Genomic DNA, 16314 nt, shown 5'->3' with positions numbered 1-16314 from the left:
TGTGACTGAAGTCTACACTGATCATGCAATGCTAACTCCAGTGACACATGTCCATGCATACATTCGGCTATCACAGGCACTGATCATGTGATGCAAACTCCTGTGACTGAAGTCTATACTGATCATGAAATGCTAACTCCTGTGACACAAGTCCATGCATACATTTGGCTATCACAGGCACTGATTATGCAATGAAAACTACTCTGACTGAAGTCTATACTGATAATTTAATGCTAACTCCTGTGATACAATTCCATGCGTACATTCTGTTATCACAGACACAGATCATGCAATGCTAACCCTTTTAACACAAGTCCATCCATACATTCAGTTATCACAGGCACTGATCATGCAATGCAGACTCCTGTGACACAAGTCCATGCATACATTCAGCTATCACAGGGACTGATCATGCAATGCAGACTCCTGTGACACAAGTCCATGCATACATTCAGCTATCACAGGGACTGATCATGCAATGCAGACTCCTGTGACACCAGTCCATGCCTATATTCAGGTATCACAGGGACTGATCATGCAAAGCTAAATCCTGTGACACAGGTCCATGAATGAATTCAGTTATGATAGGCACTGATCACGCAATGCTAACCCTTGAAACACAAGTCCATGCATACAGTCAGCTATCTCAGGCACTGATCATGCAATGCTAACTCCTGTGACACAAGTCCATGCATGTATTCAGTCATTGCAGACACTGATCAAGCAGCGGTAGCTCCAGTGAAAGACGTATATATTGGTCATGCATTGCTACCTCTGTGCAGCCCAAGGTCAAGGCATTCGGTTATCTCAGGCGCTGGAATTCAGGCAGCTAGTGTTACAGCTGTGTTTCAATTTCTATTGTGGCACAGGGTATATCCACTGACTTGAGGAAAGCCATCTGTCATTCTATAGGGCCCCCTTTGGAGACCAAACATCCTTGTTGACAAGGCAGGATTAGTTCCGCATAGACCCTACAGTGAAACATTTTGTAAGGCCAGTGGAAGGCCTGGGCTTATCGGATCCGACGGAGCAGCTATTCTGCTACGCCGGGCCTGCGCACGGGCGCCGCGTCGACGTCAGCGCCTTTCCATGTAAATTAATGTTTTGGCAAAAAGTGTTGGAGGCATGTTCTGGAAAACCGCAATGTCGGTTGTATTGAAAACAGCAGGAGAGGGGAATTAAGTTAGAAAAGCATTTCTAATTCCCTTTTAAACAGGACACGGTTGCCAAGATGTGGTTTTAATCGGGAGATCAGGTTACCAGAGCCATCCATCATACCTCTTGGGCATGAACACGTTGGTGCGGCTCCGGGAAGATCAGCTGGGATACTGACATCTCCTGGGATCGGTCCACACAAATGGGGTGTCCTGGCCCTGCCTTCCGGAATCCAGATATACTGGCTGTGCCTTCCTTCACTCGAGATGCGATCGCGAATAATGAGTCCCCTTCTGCAGCTGTGGCCAATAAGGCGTAATTGCAACCGCCCATCCTGAACACATTAAGCATGAAAGGCCTACATCAGTTGCTGCTTGCATTGTCTCCCATTGCAGCCCCATATCTGTCGGTAACAGAAGGGTCAGCTGAGGTATTCTAGAGCAGGTCAGGTGTGGCAATGTGTATTGTTCTCACTGCTGCTGCCACCAATTTACATGCATCAAGGAGCAGTAGAGAGATGTACAGCGAGCAGTTAGGTGCGGTCCATAATGCCATAGGACGCGGGCACAAGCATCAAGGCCATGGCTCTTAACACTGGGAATGTCGCTATTCGTTTTATTATCACACCATGAGCAGCGCCGGACTAAGTATTTCAGCTCTTGAAGTTTCCTATTCATACCTTTTAGATTTGTTTTAGTATTGGGTTAATGGATACCAACTTCTGGTGCCCTGCGCCCCCATTCACTCTTGGGTATTCTGTGTCGCGTGCGCGTGAATGGATATGGAGGATTATATCCCCACCTCCGTTATAGTCATGAGAGGAATAGCTTTCACACAATAACTGCGCCACAGGTATATTCAAAACCGTGTATGGTGTTATTGATTATGTCATTCAACTCCCGTAGGAGGGCCCTTTGTGATAACACACGTTTCGGCACGTCATGTGTCTTCTTCAATTCAGGGCAATATGCGATACATTGTCACACATTTCATGAGTTCTGCTGTTTACATTTGCTCAGAACTTTGGTCTTTTGGTCTTAAATTAGCATGAATCTTGGGTTAAATCCCACCTGAAAAGTGTCTCGTTCCGTCCGTTCGCGTTGGCTCTACGATCGCAATCGGAAAGTTCTGAGCAAACGTGAACAGAGGAACACATGAAATGTGTGACAATGCATGGCATATTGCCCTGTTTTGAAGAAGGCACATGACGTTCCGAAACACGTGTTATCACAAAGGGCCCTCCTATGGGAGTTGAATGACATAATCAATAATACCATGCAAGATTTTCAAATATACCTGTGGTAGAGTTATTGTGTGAAACTATTTCTCTCGTGTTTTAATATTGTTTAACTGATTCACATATTGCCAACCTACACTTGAGTACTCTTATGCGACTCGAATAGTTTTTCATTGGGAGTGTCTCGGGGTACTCCTGATTTAGACCTAGAAAGAGAACAGTAAGTTAGGAGCAAATGAGAGTTTCTACTTCTTTGTGAATCGAATAGTCTCCCTCCAGGAGTAACTCATAATTACTCATGACTTACACCTGTAAATAGAAGAGTATGTCAAGAGTAAGCCGGAGTTAATACCAGTAACTTCCTTATGGCTCAAAAAGTCTTTCCAGGAGTGCCTCAGAGTTACTGCTGACTTACAAATGGAAAGTGAAGAGTAAGTCAGGAGTAACTCAGAATTTCTTACAGGACCTTCATTGTGCATCAAATAATTGGTCTATAAGATCAACCCTGAGTACTGTTTGTTTACTCTTGTAAAGAGAAGAGTAGGTCAGGAGTAATGTAATGTAATTGGTTGTTTATAATGCACTTAATACCAAGAGTTTTCTGAGCTCAGACCTGGGGATCAAACCTGTTTTGCTCTGTGGCGTCTTGCTTCCAAGGTGAGTGTGTTGCGCCTGAGCTATCCTCCCGGGCATAAAAAGTGCCAGATATAAGTAAGGGAGGTGTGTGGAACACAACGTAGAAGGAGGGAAACACCAAGTCCTGGCCCCAAGATCGGTAAACAAATGCCATGCCTATGCCATGAGCAAGGATTAGACCTGTTTAGCCAGGTGACAGAGACTCAGAACTGCAGGTGCCTCAAGGGCGGCTGTCACCTAAGAGTCAACGTAATCCACAAAGGTCTTAAGTCATTTTCTGTACTGAGCAGGGGAGTTGCTAGGTCTGGAAAAGACCCGGGGCTACGCTGATGTCGGAACTGTTGGGACTGGGGGCTAGCTAGTCTTTTGGCTGTAGCTCCTAAGATTCTATCCGGGGCTACAACCAAAAGATCAGGGGCTATAGCCCACCTTAGCCCCCCCCTAGCAACGCCCCTGGTACTGAGGATATCTCTTCTCATTCCTAAGGCATCTGAGAGGGAATTCCTCAAGCGAGCCCATGCCACATCAAGGGTTCCTTCACCACCATTTCTTTCTTTTAGAATGATTGACAACGAGGGGCATGGAACTGGAGTGTCTCTGTAGACTGTGCGGACAACAAAAAGGCACTTTGCAATGGTGGCATCTTAGGCTCACTCCCTCAAATGGCTAGTGGATAAAACAAAGGTCTTTAAACAAGAGGCATGCCTCAATCGACAGCCAAGGCGGGCATTTCAAGGCAGGAGTGATGCAGTCACTGGGCTTAAGAATCAATATGAGTCTGGGTGCCTTACTTTGATTCACCTGCAAAAGGTGGAGGGTGGATTTGGAGAGGGTAACATAATGGCTATTGCATTAGCCATCTTCCAGAGGATTAAGCCTTGGTCGCACCTTCTTAGACACATCCTTCTTTTTCTCATTTCCTTCATATGGTGGAAGCGACCAAGGCTTTGGTCCTCTTAAAGATGGGCTAATGAAAGAAGTTGAAAAAAAGATGATACGTATAAGAAGGTGCAGTTGGAGGCAGGATTTCTTAGACAGCTCAAAGCACTGTGGAGTGAAGGAGAGTAAGAAGTCAAAGAAGACACATAATGTTTCTGGTTGTAGGAACAAGGGAAGGAAGGAAGGAAGGGAGGAAGGGAGGAAGGGAGGAAGGGAGGAAGGGAGGAAGGGAGGAAGGGAGGAAGGGAGGAAGGGAGGAAGGAAGGAAGGAAGGAAGGAAGGAAGGAAGGAAGGAAGGAAGGAAGGAAGGAAGGAAGGAAGGAAGGAAGGAAGGAAGGAAGGAAGGAAGGAAGGAAGGAAGGAAGGAAGGAAGGAAGGAAGGAAGGAAGGAAGGAAGGAAGGAAGGAAGGAAGGAAGGAAGGAAGGAAGGAAGGAAGGAAGGAAGGAAGGAAGGAAGGAAGGAAGGAAGGAAGGACGGACATGGGAGAGGCAGGAAGATATCTAAGGTAGAGTCACCATCCAGCCTGAAGGCAATTTCTGTATCATCAGCATATGATCAAAATGAGCAAAATAAGGTTTGACTAGGTGTGGCGGGGTAGAAAGGTAGGCTCTACAGAGCCAAGGAGAGAGAATGGAGCCTTGTGGAACCCCACAGTTAGAAAGAGTGGATAGAGACGAGTCACTCTGTTAAAAGGGAAGCATGAAAGCCACCTAATGGCCTTATCTCTAATGCCAACGGATCCACCAAGACAGTGAAACATGGGACAGTGTTGAAGGCAAAAGGCAACTCATGGAAGTTCAAGCTAAAGGGAAAGTTATTATAAAAGAGAGTGAAGGGGCTTAACCCCCTCGAAGAGGGATGGCTCTGTTCCTATGGCGTGTTAAACCCTGATTGATGGGCATGGAATGGGGCATTCGCTGGGAGATGTCCACCTTCTCCAGGATGTTTCTGCTAAAAGATGTGATGGCAGGATAGTTGGCTGAGATGGTTGGGCCATCAGGTTTTGTTTTGGGCAAGGCAGGATTCGAGATTTTTTGGGCTCAGCGGTAAATACACCAGAATTGAAAGAGCTGTTTTATGAGTAGTCAATGTGGCAATGTTGCCTTTAATGGAGGTTGCCAGACAAGGAAAGACCAGATAATCTGAAGTCTTCATCTTATGAACTATGCTTACAATATTGGCCAGAGAGCTAAGTTTAAAGGAAGTGAAGGAAGAAGTAAGACCCATTGAGGTGGAAAGCGAAGGAGGGAACATGATCACAGACTGGCTGTCAATCAAGGCCTGCAAAGATTTGAGCTCATTCATGAAGGAGGAAGCTACGCTGTCAGCAAATGATTGGGGGGCGATGGGCAGTGGCAAGCAGGCTTCAGCTCACGGTAAATCCTAAACGCCTTCAGAGATTTGCTAGTTTCCAGGTGAGTGTGTTTATTCGGGGGGGGGGGGCTTTTTCATATGCTTGGTGGAAGAACAGTCTTACGATGGCAGCAGTAAACAGGTTTGCCATCACTTGACTCAGCTTTATGTCAGCATCATTCCAGAGCTAAGTTCTTCCTCTTCATGATGTGAATATCAGAGTCATGCTTGTGCCTAAGAGAGTTCTGTGCCTCCTTGACAAACAGAAAATAATTTAGATTTGAAAAAGGAAAAAGGAATAACCACCAATGGTTTAGTTTGCTGTTGAGAGGCAGATGTACACGTCATTAGACCCCACCCTCTCACCTCTGTCATATTGGAAGAACAGCACGACACCTGGTATCATCCCAATACCGCATTGTAGATATGAAAGACGTTTTGCTCTTAGACAACCGTATTGAATGTACCCTCGAACTGATGTGGTAGACATAGAAGAACTATAAGTAAAGTCTGACAGGTGTAAAGTGACGTCATGCAGAGAAGAGACGAGGGTGCACTATCCATTTCTCAGTGAAAGATATTGTCATCAAATAACATTGTAATATATTAACTGGTGTCTGCCGCGAATATAATTGTGACATGGACACGTCATGTTCTATTGAAATTGCTAATTCATCAGTACAAGGAATCAAACTCAAGGCCCATAGAATCCTTGTGCACTCATGGAAATGCCAGACATTGGGTACTTTCCCTCTCGAACACAGGAGTGGGTTGCTCCCTTGTCTACAAGGAATGAAAATGTGTTGCCTTCTATCGTTACCCTGACTCTTGGTGCCTCTTGTGGATCTGGTGTCACAGATAGTACTGAACACATCTGGTCTCTCTGTGGGTTTTCCTATTGTGGGATTCATCCCTGTACCCTTAAAAAGGATTCCCTCACACTACTGTCACACTCCCTATCCGGGGTGTGGGTGCTTGTGGGGCTCCTGTATTCAAATTCCATTGTGGTACTGTCTGTTGTATCGGAGTGTACTGTTGTTGTTGTGGTTGCATAGGTGCTTGCTGTGGTTGCCCTTGTGGAGACTGTGGGTTGCTGTATTTACAGTGCAAATGTCTGATACTGCATGTGATCTTGGGCATAATACTCTGGTGGGTCTGTACTATACTGTGGAGAATAGCCCATCCCCCTCTTGGAGTTTGCCAATTCATCTGCATGCCCCCTCTACTTCGACATATGTTGGCCATATGTCCTGTCTTCCCACAATTCCAACACTGCTGCAACTGTCCTCCATTAAATCTTCCTCCTCCTTGAGGGTTTTGAAATCCACTTCTGCGTCCTCTAGGTCCATTCACTCTACCTCATGGGCAAAATGTTACCCACCTTAATAGGGTACCCTAGATTGCTTGGCTGTGTAGGTTGTAATTAATGTGGGGCCAAGCCTTCACCACTGGCCAATACTGCTTGCTCCTTCTATGGCAAGGTTTTTTCTGAACAAACTTTGCTTCCTCCTGCTTTCTATTCTCAACTTTTTTCTTATTCTTCGATTGTAACAATCAATAATGGTGTACGATAGTCAACTGTATTACTGGCCATGGCTTTGCTTCCATCCCTACCTGTTTTTTCATCTGCCATTGCACTGGCTCGTGTCTGATGTGTCACGATATTGTACTTTAAACACCCTTCATATATCAGCTCTACAATTATTAAATGGCACTCCGTCATGTGTTGTGTTTTGTGCTGTCACACTCGCATATCCTGCTTGTCTCCAAATGTTAACAGCTCGCTTCCCTAGAATGGCTGCTATTAGACCTTTTACGTCACCCACTGCAAACGCATTACTGCTGTTGTTCTTTCTAACTAATAAATCCACTTCCCCACACCTGCAGTCAAACTAGGCAATTTACATTAAAAATGTTCTTTATACATTGGTGGCCACAGTGTATATTGTGGTTGTCATCTCCCTTTCTCTAATAAAGGGAATTGCGTAAATCCTGGTCTACGGTCGTCTCCACCTACACTTCTTGTCTTCAGTGGGGCTATTTGTGCTTGTTCGTCTTTGTCCTGGCAGTGACCTTAATTTACTTACGTAAGGCAGGGATATATCTTCTGTGCTATGTGACTGTGCTTGCGGTCGTTCAGAATATGGTATAGGTTCTGATGCTTTTTCTTTTGGGTCCTCTAAGTCTGACCAATTTACTCCTCTCTCTATTTTCGGATCTACCAATAAATCTCATGCGCTCTCTCTTCGCCCTCTCTCGTTCTCTTACCTTTCTTCATCTGGCATCATTATACCCCAACTGGTATGGCTGTTATGTCTTCCCTCATCATCAAGGTCTAGTCTACTTAAGGACAGCGCCCTTTGCTTGTCCATCATTACCTTATCCGATCTGTCTCCTGGTTCTTTCAGCACAGATCCTTCAATACTTCCTCTGGTTTTATGACCATCTATCTCCCTCATTTGTTGATATAGATCCCCAATTCTTTTCCCCATGCCTTCTGCCTCATGCTCATCAGCCAATGTCTGTATCATCAGTATCTCATGCAGCTCCCTGTTGGGCTGTTGTGACCGTCTCTCTTCTTTCCATCAATCTCATGCTTCAATTGCTATTATACATCTATTAACAATGTGATATATTTTGTCATCCCTTTGTCCCCTATTGCTTCTCATTTCTTCTTATTTTCTTCTCATCCCCCTTTTCTCTTCTTCCTCTCCACATTTTTGCAACCTACATTGACAATCTGATTGACGATCTATCAAATGGATAGTGTGTTCCACTCCAGAGTTACACTACATACCTTTAAAATAATTTATATTAGCATTTACAGGCTAAAAGGCATTATGAGGGGTCCATTTAGACCAGTTCCTTTAGACCCTGAAGTATTTTTGTATGTAGCAAATATTTTGTTGACACGGCTTCCCAGACTAATAGGTAAATTGTTGAGAATACCTGACAAATTTTTGTTTAGGCCAGAAATACCTATGGATGACAAGGAAGGACACGCTATCCCCATGAACTAGAGGCAGTAGTGGTAAGAGAAGAAGGGTTGGTTGTTCATGGGACAGATGATGAAGGAAGAGGATGGAGAGCAGCAATAGCTCTTGGTGAAGGATATAGACTAACGGACTTCACAGATGAGGAATTGTTCAGAGATGAGTATTCAGGCGATGAATTAGTATTTATATTATATTAGTATGTCTCACTTATTGGATTAAATTTGAGAATAGGGAAATACCACAGAGAATGGCATTGACGAAAAAGAAACCATCATTTTTACCAGGATGATTTAGAAAAGGTGCAAACATCTTATGGACCAGCAGTCCATATGACATGGGTCTATTGAGTGAAGCAGGAGCAGTTAAAATAAAGCTCAAACTAGGACCAATTTTGCCAAGAGCAAAATAGTACCCCATGTCCAGAGAAGCAGCGTATTTGAAACCATTTCCAAGTTAATACAGTAGGGAATATTGGTACCAACAAAATCCCCATGTTACGCGGCTGTGTACCCGGTAAAGAAATCAACAGAAGGGTCATGGAGATTTATTCAGGATCTATGCCCTCTAAACAATATTGTTGAAGCAGAGTTTTTGCTTGTTCCGAATCCATTTCTGATATTGTGTAACATCCCAGCTAAAGCCACATATTTTACAGTCATAGATTTAAAAAAATGCTTTTGTTTCAACTCCGCTTCAGGAAGACTCACAAGATTTTACTTTGTTTTCATATAGGAATCAGCCCTGGAAACATACAAGATTACCTCAGGGGTACTGTGAGTCTACATCAATCTTTAATAGAGTTCTTCAGATGGATGTACAGCTCAAGAGCACAATAATTCAGTACGGAGATGACTTATTAATGTGCAGTGAGGCAGAAGAAAGATTCAGTTTGACTAATGACAATATTAGCAGAGACAAAGAGAAATCACAATATTGCCAAGAAGAGGTCCTGTATATAGGACAGCTGATCTCTCAAGCGGGGAGAAAAGTGACACCTGATAGAGCAGAGCAATCATGAAAACTCCAAAACCTGATACAGTGAGGGAAATGCAATGATTCTTAGGCCTATGTAATTTTTACAGGGCCTAGCTTTTTGATTACAGTACATATATTTGAACACTTTTAAATGGACTCAAGGCAGCACATATAGGGTGATTTGTACAGCCATTGTGTTAGGGATTCTGGACTACAATGAGGAATTTCACTTATTCTCACATTCAAATGGAGAAGTGATTACAGCAGTCCTCACGCAGAAGAGAACATTGGGACATGGACATAAACCATTAACCCACTATAGTGGGATGTTAGACGCAGTAATGAAAGGGCATTACGCATGTGAACAAGTGCTAGCTGATTTTGCTTTTGAGATTGAAAATGTTGCAAGTATTACAATGTGGTGTCCAATGACGTTATTCGTCATGCATTCCTTATTCGTCATTTGGAGCATCAGAGCACAAAGTGATTATTTCAAACCCAGCAATCAAAATGTTTCGATGTAGAGCAGTGAAAACAGTGACATTTATAGCAGAACCAGTAGGGAAGGAGGAATATTTACATGACTGTACAACGTATTCCCCATGTTAGAAAAAATGCTCTTAGAGTAGAGGAAATTCTATTCATTGATGGTTCTTCAAAAATTGATAAGACGACAGGAGAAAGGCATACAGGACTGTGGGTTTTAAAGTTAAAATGTGATAATGTGATGGTGAATTCGAAGTAGTGACAAGTAAAGATTGCCTTCACATTAATCAGTGCACGCTGCAGAATTAGTGGCGCTTATCGTCGCACTCCAGAGATAAGAGGATGAAGAAGTGACAATATACTCTGACTCTGCCTATGTGACATCAACCGTACATGCAGGATTGTCATGCTGGAAAAGGATGGGTTTCCAAAGCGCAGAGGTCACACTAGTGAAACATGCGCCGCCATTGGACATGCTTATTAAGGTGCTGAATCTTCCATTGGCTATTGCAGCGGTGAATTGCGCAGCCCATACTAAGGGAGTACACATGATTTCTCACGGTAAAGAAGCTACAGACGTTGAAGCCTGGAGAGGAGCATGTTTTCCAAATATTTCTGATTTTGAAGTAAAAGATGTTACACAAATGTCACAAAGTTGTATGATTGTGAAGGAAGGTTTTAATATGTTGTCTATTGTACAGTTAATTGAGCTGCAAGGTCGACCACCACAGGAAGAGCAGGATTTATGGAAGAGACGTGGGGTGTTCTCTATCCCCCACAGAGATTATATGGAGCCAAGATAGCACTGGAAAGCCAGTCATCCCCTACCATTCTTGAGAGCTTCGCTGAATCAGCTTCACTATACTGCCCATACAACCAGAGAGAATCTTGCTGCCATGATCGCAGAAGACTGGTTGTCACAAATTTTGTTAGAACATGTTGCACATTTTATTGTAAACTGCATTGTCGGCCGGAAGTTCACAGCAGGGTACACTTTGCGAACAGTGAAAGGATCAATACCCAGACCCAATGGTCCTTTTCAGCATCTGTATATAGATGATGTGAACATGTTGCAGAAATGAAATGGCTACAGATACATCTTAGTTGTAGTATGTCCCTTTTCCAGGTGTATTGAGGCAGGTCCATATACGCACCCCAATGCCACATTTGTTGCCAAGTTTCTCGTATGTGAGGTGTTTCCTAGATGGGGTGTGTTTGAAGTCCTGCGATCTGATAATGGACCACATATTATAAATACATTGTTCGAACAGATAGCTCTTCTATGACCCCTAACACACACGTTTTCATCTGCTTATCACCCAAAGGTGAAAGGCATCTGTGAGCATTTAAATGGACTCCTTAAGGAAAGGATAGCCAAAATTAAGATGACTTTAAAGAACAGATGGCTACATTGCCTACTCCTTGCTTTATTTGCTTCGAGAAACCATCATGGCTCAGATCACCACTTAACTCCTCATGAGTTGGTGACTGGACGCTTCATGAAAGTACCCTTTGATCCTCCCACTTGAGTAAAAACCAATGCCCATAGTGTGGCAAAAACATTAGGGGATGAGATGCATGATTATTTGACAAATATGACTGCTAGTGTTTCTTTTATTTCCAAACAGATCAAAAATCAGATGGAAGGGTTGAAGAAGACAGCCAAACAATTGATCCTTTAGACTTGATGAAGCCATGTAGTTTGTACCCTGGTGATCAAGTGCTTCTTAGGAGTTTCGTTCACCTTGGAGTAAGCCCCATTTTGAAGGACCGTACCTAGTAGAGGGGGTCACTCCCACTGCTTTGAAGCTTGAAGGAAGAAGAGCTTGGCTGCTCCTAAAGGATATCAAGCTTTACAAAGGAAAGACCCTTACCTCTCCTGTACGTGCCGACAGTGAAGTAAGAGAAGAGTTCCACACATGCAGACTAGATTGGCTACCAAGAGCCAACAAAGAACAGATGAAGTAAAAACTTACTGAACTGTCAATTATTCCCAAATTTGAAGGGAAATTAACAAACTTTGCAGTGCTCACAGAACTATTCCTGTTAGGCTAAAGAGACAATGCTTTGAAAACAGAATACGAAGAATGCACACAACACTTTATGCTGCCTGTAACGTTACATACATCTGTATGCTGTTTTTGTATACATACTTTGATCTGATCCAGCTCTACTGAGACAACACATTGATATTGCCACTTTTATGGAAATCCTAAAAACATTCGAAGGTCTTCAAAACAGCATGTAAGAACCTATTTAAGGATGGGGTTAATTTCTCAAATACAGGCCGAAACGCGTTGACATATCATCCTGACGAAATGTTATATATTTTTTTTAACAATAATCATTTGGCAAGAACTATGGGGAATCATTCTCTGTTTTGAAAACTGGTACAACAATGTTCCAACTAGATGGCACCTTAGGAAAGCCATGTCAAAAGATAACCCGTGAAAAGTGTATTTTTTATTATGATTAAGTGTTTTACTGTGAAAGACAAATAAAGTTGTTACTATGTGTTTCTGATATAATGTAAAGAGCTCTAAGTCTGGGTGATGTATGGTCACACATATAATATATAATATAAACTATGTGAGTCAAAGGTGGTTTACACTGAGTTGAAGAACAGGAGATAGGGGAAGTCCGTGTTTCATACTTGTTTGCTACATTGTTTTTGCTCTATTACGACACGATCCCCCGATACCAAAACATTTGAGCATGACCCACCCTATGTACCCAACATTGATACATCTCTATTTCTATCCCTAACAAAAGCACAAGTGATATCTTCCCTGGGATTTCCAAACAAATTAACCGAGTCAAGAGGGATGTTGAAGAAAATTATCAGGATATAAATATGTACCTTGATAACTCAGCCCATTTAAAAAATAGCATATGGCATCAACACATGAGTGAGGCGGAGAGGAGAATATGAGATGATAGCTGCGATGAATGTTCTCTCATTCCTTATGCCATGAGCACAGCCAGAGCATTAATTGCAAGAGAAATACCTATACATGAAGCGAAGTGCCTCAGCTATCTAGCAGCATGTATGACAAGAGGACAATTTAAAGGGAAATGGGCAACCGTACAATGGATGTCAAAGAGACCGTTCCCCTATGAAGATTCCTACATAAAGACACAGAAAATGAAAAAGGACCAGAATTGGAAGAGCGGAATGGTCATGTACTCATTTAGTGGCCTGACTGGAGGAGAGATAAGGATTGTTGAACAAAAAAGACTGAATTGTGCAGATACATGGGAAACACTAGGATTTCCAAGATGCTGGGAGAGACCTCAGCTATTGGTATATGGACAAGTATCCACAAGTACAGGGTTGGAAGCAGGAATGTTGGCATGCAGTGACACCTATTGATGACAGCACCAGTGAAAGTACTGCAAATAGTGAATGATGACTGTGTTAAAAACTGGGCAAGTATGCAAAGTTACTAACATGGTTTGAAGATGAAGCAGGACCTGTATACATACTGCCCATGAAGAATGTATCACTCTATTTCAGAAACAGTGGTCTTACCAAATTTGGAGAAAATAAAGGATGCAAGAAAATAATTGATGTACCAGGCATGGCAGGAGGAACTGCTGTATTGATGGACCACTGTTGGGCCTGTGGATCCAAAGCTTACATGAAGCTGTCTAACATTTGGAAAGGAATATGTTGTATAGTGATAATACATATTCCTGCATGTGTGATCTTTCAAAGTGATATCCACACAGACAGTTTTCCAAAAATGGAGGCACACCAAAGAAAGAAGAGGTTGTGCAACCTCACCCGACAGAAGAGAGAGAATTACTTTTTCTCAAAATCAATGGAAACATACCAGGACAGTACTGATTAGCATACATTGTTCAATAGGATAGCAGTGATATTTACAGCCACATTCCTGCCAGGACTTAAAGCTGCAGTAAATGCCAAGTGATTACAAATCAAGGAAATCTGCTGCTACCTCCTGGAATGAAGTTTCAGTATCCTAAGGATCATAAGAACTATGTTGGATGATGGGTGTTCTGTTCACTGACTGGGGAGTGCTTCCATATGACCTGGAGTGTGGATGAACACATAAAGAATGCAGGTGGCCTAAGGGGGGTGACTAAGATATGGATTCCAAAGAAACCACAGTGTGAAGAAAAGGTGAAGAAGATTGAGGAGGTGGTGAAAGACTCGACCAGAGGGGGGAATGTAGAGAGGCAGATGTACACATCATTAGACCCCACCCCCTCACCTCCATCTTATTGTAAGAACAGCAAGAAAGCACTGTGCGTGACACCTGGTATCATCCCAATAATGCATCGAAGATGTGAAAGATGTTGTGCACTCAGACAACCGTATTGAATGTACCCTCAAACTGATGTGGTAGAAGGAAGTCTGCAGACACCACTGGACATAGAAGAACTATAAGTGAAGTCTGACAGGTGTAAAGTGATCTCATGAAGAGACGGGGGTGCACTGAAACGATATATGAATACTTAAAGAATGGAAATGTGACAAAACAAAACTACATGCAAATACAAAGAAATCATATACGCTGATAAGATAAGTGAGAAGAGAGGCCCCTCTTCCCTTTCCAATGGCGGCCAGCTGGAGCCAGGATGAAGGATCTGCTGCGGCGCTGCAGCAATGAGTGCCGCCGCAACCGAAATAAGGTGAGTGGGGGGTGGGAAGTGTGTAAAAAAAGAGGGAGGCGGATGAGGGGAAGATGGCGGCCGTCAGTCTGGATGGAATGTGGGCTTGCATCAGCAGTTCAAGCCTGCATTCCTAGCCACCTGGTTGGCTGGTTTCCCCCACCCGGAGGCTACTAAAATGTATTACCACTGGGGCTGCAAAATTATGTATGTAGTTATCTTTACCATTATTTTTCCAATTTCAGTGGTAGAGAGGGGCCTGAGAATATATCCACATAGGTGCTGTTTCAAAGTATTTTTTGCCACATGATTTATACTTCAAAATAAATGCAAGGAATTATGTTGTGTGTCTCGGAACTACAAGCCACAAACAAAGTAGCGAGACATTGAGTGGATAAATATAACGCTGAAGTAATCCACTGGAACCGTCCGCTTCTAAAGTTATTATGTTATGTTATTTGTCTGAATATTGTGCGTATCAGCACTGTAGTGGTCTTAAAGTGCCATGGTAACAACAAAAAGTGAGTTGAGGCGCTTTTAGGTCGTACTTAACGGATCATCAAATATTTTATAAAACAGCATAACACATAGTGCAAGTTTGCAAAATAGCGCTTTTCAAAATGGATTTATTCCCTCACAGAGCTTGATTGATTGATTGATATTTTATTTCTATCGCACTCCTACACAAGTGTTTCAGAGCGCGACAAGGCAAGGGAGGGGAACAGGGGAGAACAAAACAGTGATCTTACTAGGCCCAGTGACATTGAGAACGTGCAAGAGCATGGGAGAGAGGGAGGGGAAAAGTGCATGGAAGGGGGGAGAAGTGGAAAGTGCGAAGCTGAGGAGAAACAGATAAATAACAATAAATAAATAATAAAGGCAACAAACAGTGGTAATGCAGCAAGCAATTTGCAAGTGCTAGGTTTAAGGCAGCAGACAGGGTAGGTCCGATAAGTCCAGGAAGAAAAAGGGGGGGCTGTATGGGTACAGATACAGACCCCAGTGCAAGGGTTGGCCCGGAGGCAGTGCGAAGGGTGACAGGATGAGCAGGTACCTGGGCCCAAAAGACAGAGGGTGGCCAGGTGCACAGTGCCAAGAGAGAATAGATCAGCAGGGGAGAGGGGCAGCAAAGGCAGAAGAAAAGAGGAAGGTCTTGAGGTGCTTCCGGAACCGGAGATGGTTCTCCTCAAGTTTTAGAGTGGCAGGGAGGCTGTTCCAGAGGGAGGCCCCAGCCGAAGACAGAGATCTACCCCCAGCTTGTTTCTTGGAAAAACGACTGACCCTGAGTGAGTTGGAGGTAGAGGAGCGAAGAGCTCGAGAGGGGAGGTATTTGCAGAGGGATAGTTGAAGGTATTGTGGACCCAGGCCCCAGAAAGCCTTGTGGACAATGCAGAGGGTTTTGAATTTAATCCTTGCATCCACTGGGAGCCAGTGAAGAGATTTCAGGGCTGGAGAGATACGATCCCAGGGCTTGAGGCCAAGGACATGTCTCGCAGTCCTGTTCTGGATTAGTTGCAGAGGGCGGAGAGTAGAAGCAGGTAGATTTAGAAAGAGGCTGTTACAATAGTCCAAGCTAGAGAGAACCAGAGCTTGAGATACCATGAGCTTCTGGGGGAAGGAGAGGAAAGGCAGAGTACCTCTGCGGAGGTGCAGTTGGAAATTTGACTTTTTAGAGACCTCAGAGATGTGGGCGGAGAAGGAAAGGGTGGAGTCAAAGATGACCCCGAGGTTCTTAGCCTCGCAGGTGGGGATAGGAGGAGGGCCAAGAGAGGCTGGCCAGAGAGTGAGAGGAAAGGATGGTGAAGTTGTGCCGATGAGGAGGATCACCGTCTTGCTGGCATTCATACAAAGATCATTGGCGGCACACCAATCTTGAATGGCAGTTAGGCAATCAGAGA

At 43.6% G+C, this 16314-nt stretch overlaps 1 protein-coding gene across 3 annotated transcripts in view; it reads right to left on the bottom strand.

Annotated features, from left to right (window-relative positions):
• Positions 1-16314, bottom strand: part of GLIS1 (GLIS family zinc finger 1) — a 1244663-nt gene that overhangs the window by 234031 nt on the left and 994318 nt on the right. The gene's annotated exons all lie outside the window — the stretch shown is intronic.

The sequence above is a fragment of the Ambystoma mexicanum genome, chromosome 1q (assembly GCF_040938575.1).
Source record: "Ambystoma mexicanum isolate Mex_15411 chromosome 1q, UKY_AmexF1_1, whole genome shotgun sequence".
Classification (NCBI taxonomy): domain Eukaryota; kingdom Metazoa; phylum Chordata; class Amphibia; order Caudata; family Ambystomatidae; genus Ambystoma; species Ambystoma mexicanum.
This window is presented reverse-complemented; position numbering and strand designations above follow the sequence as displayed.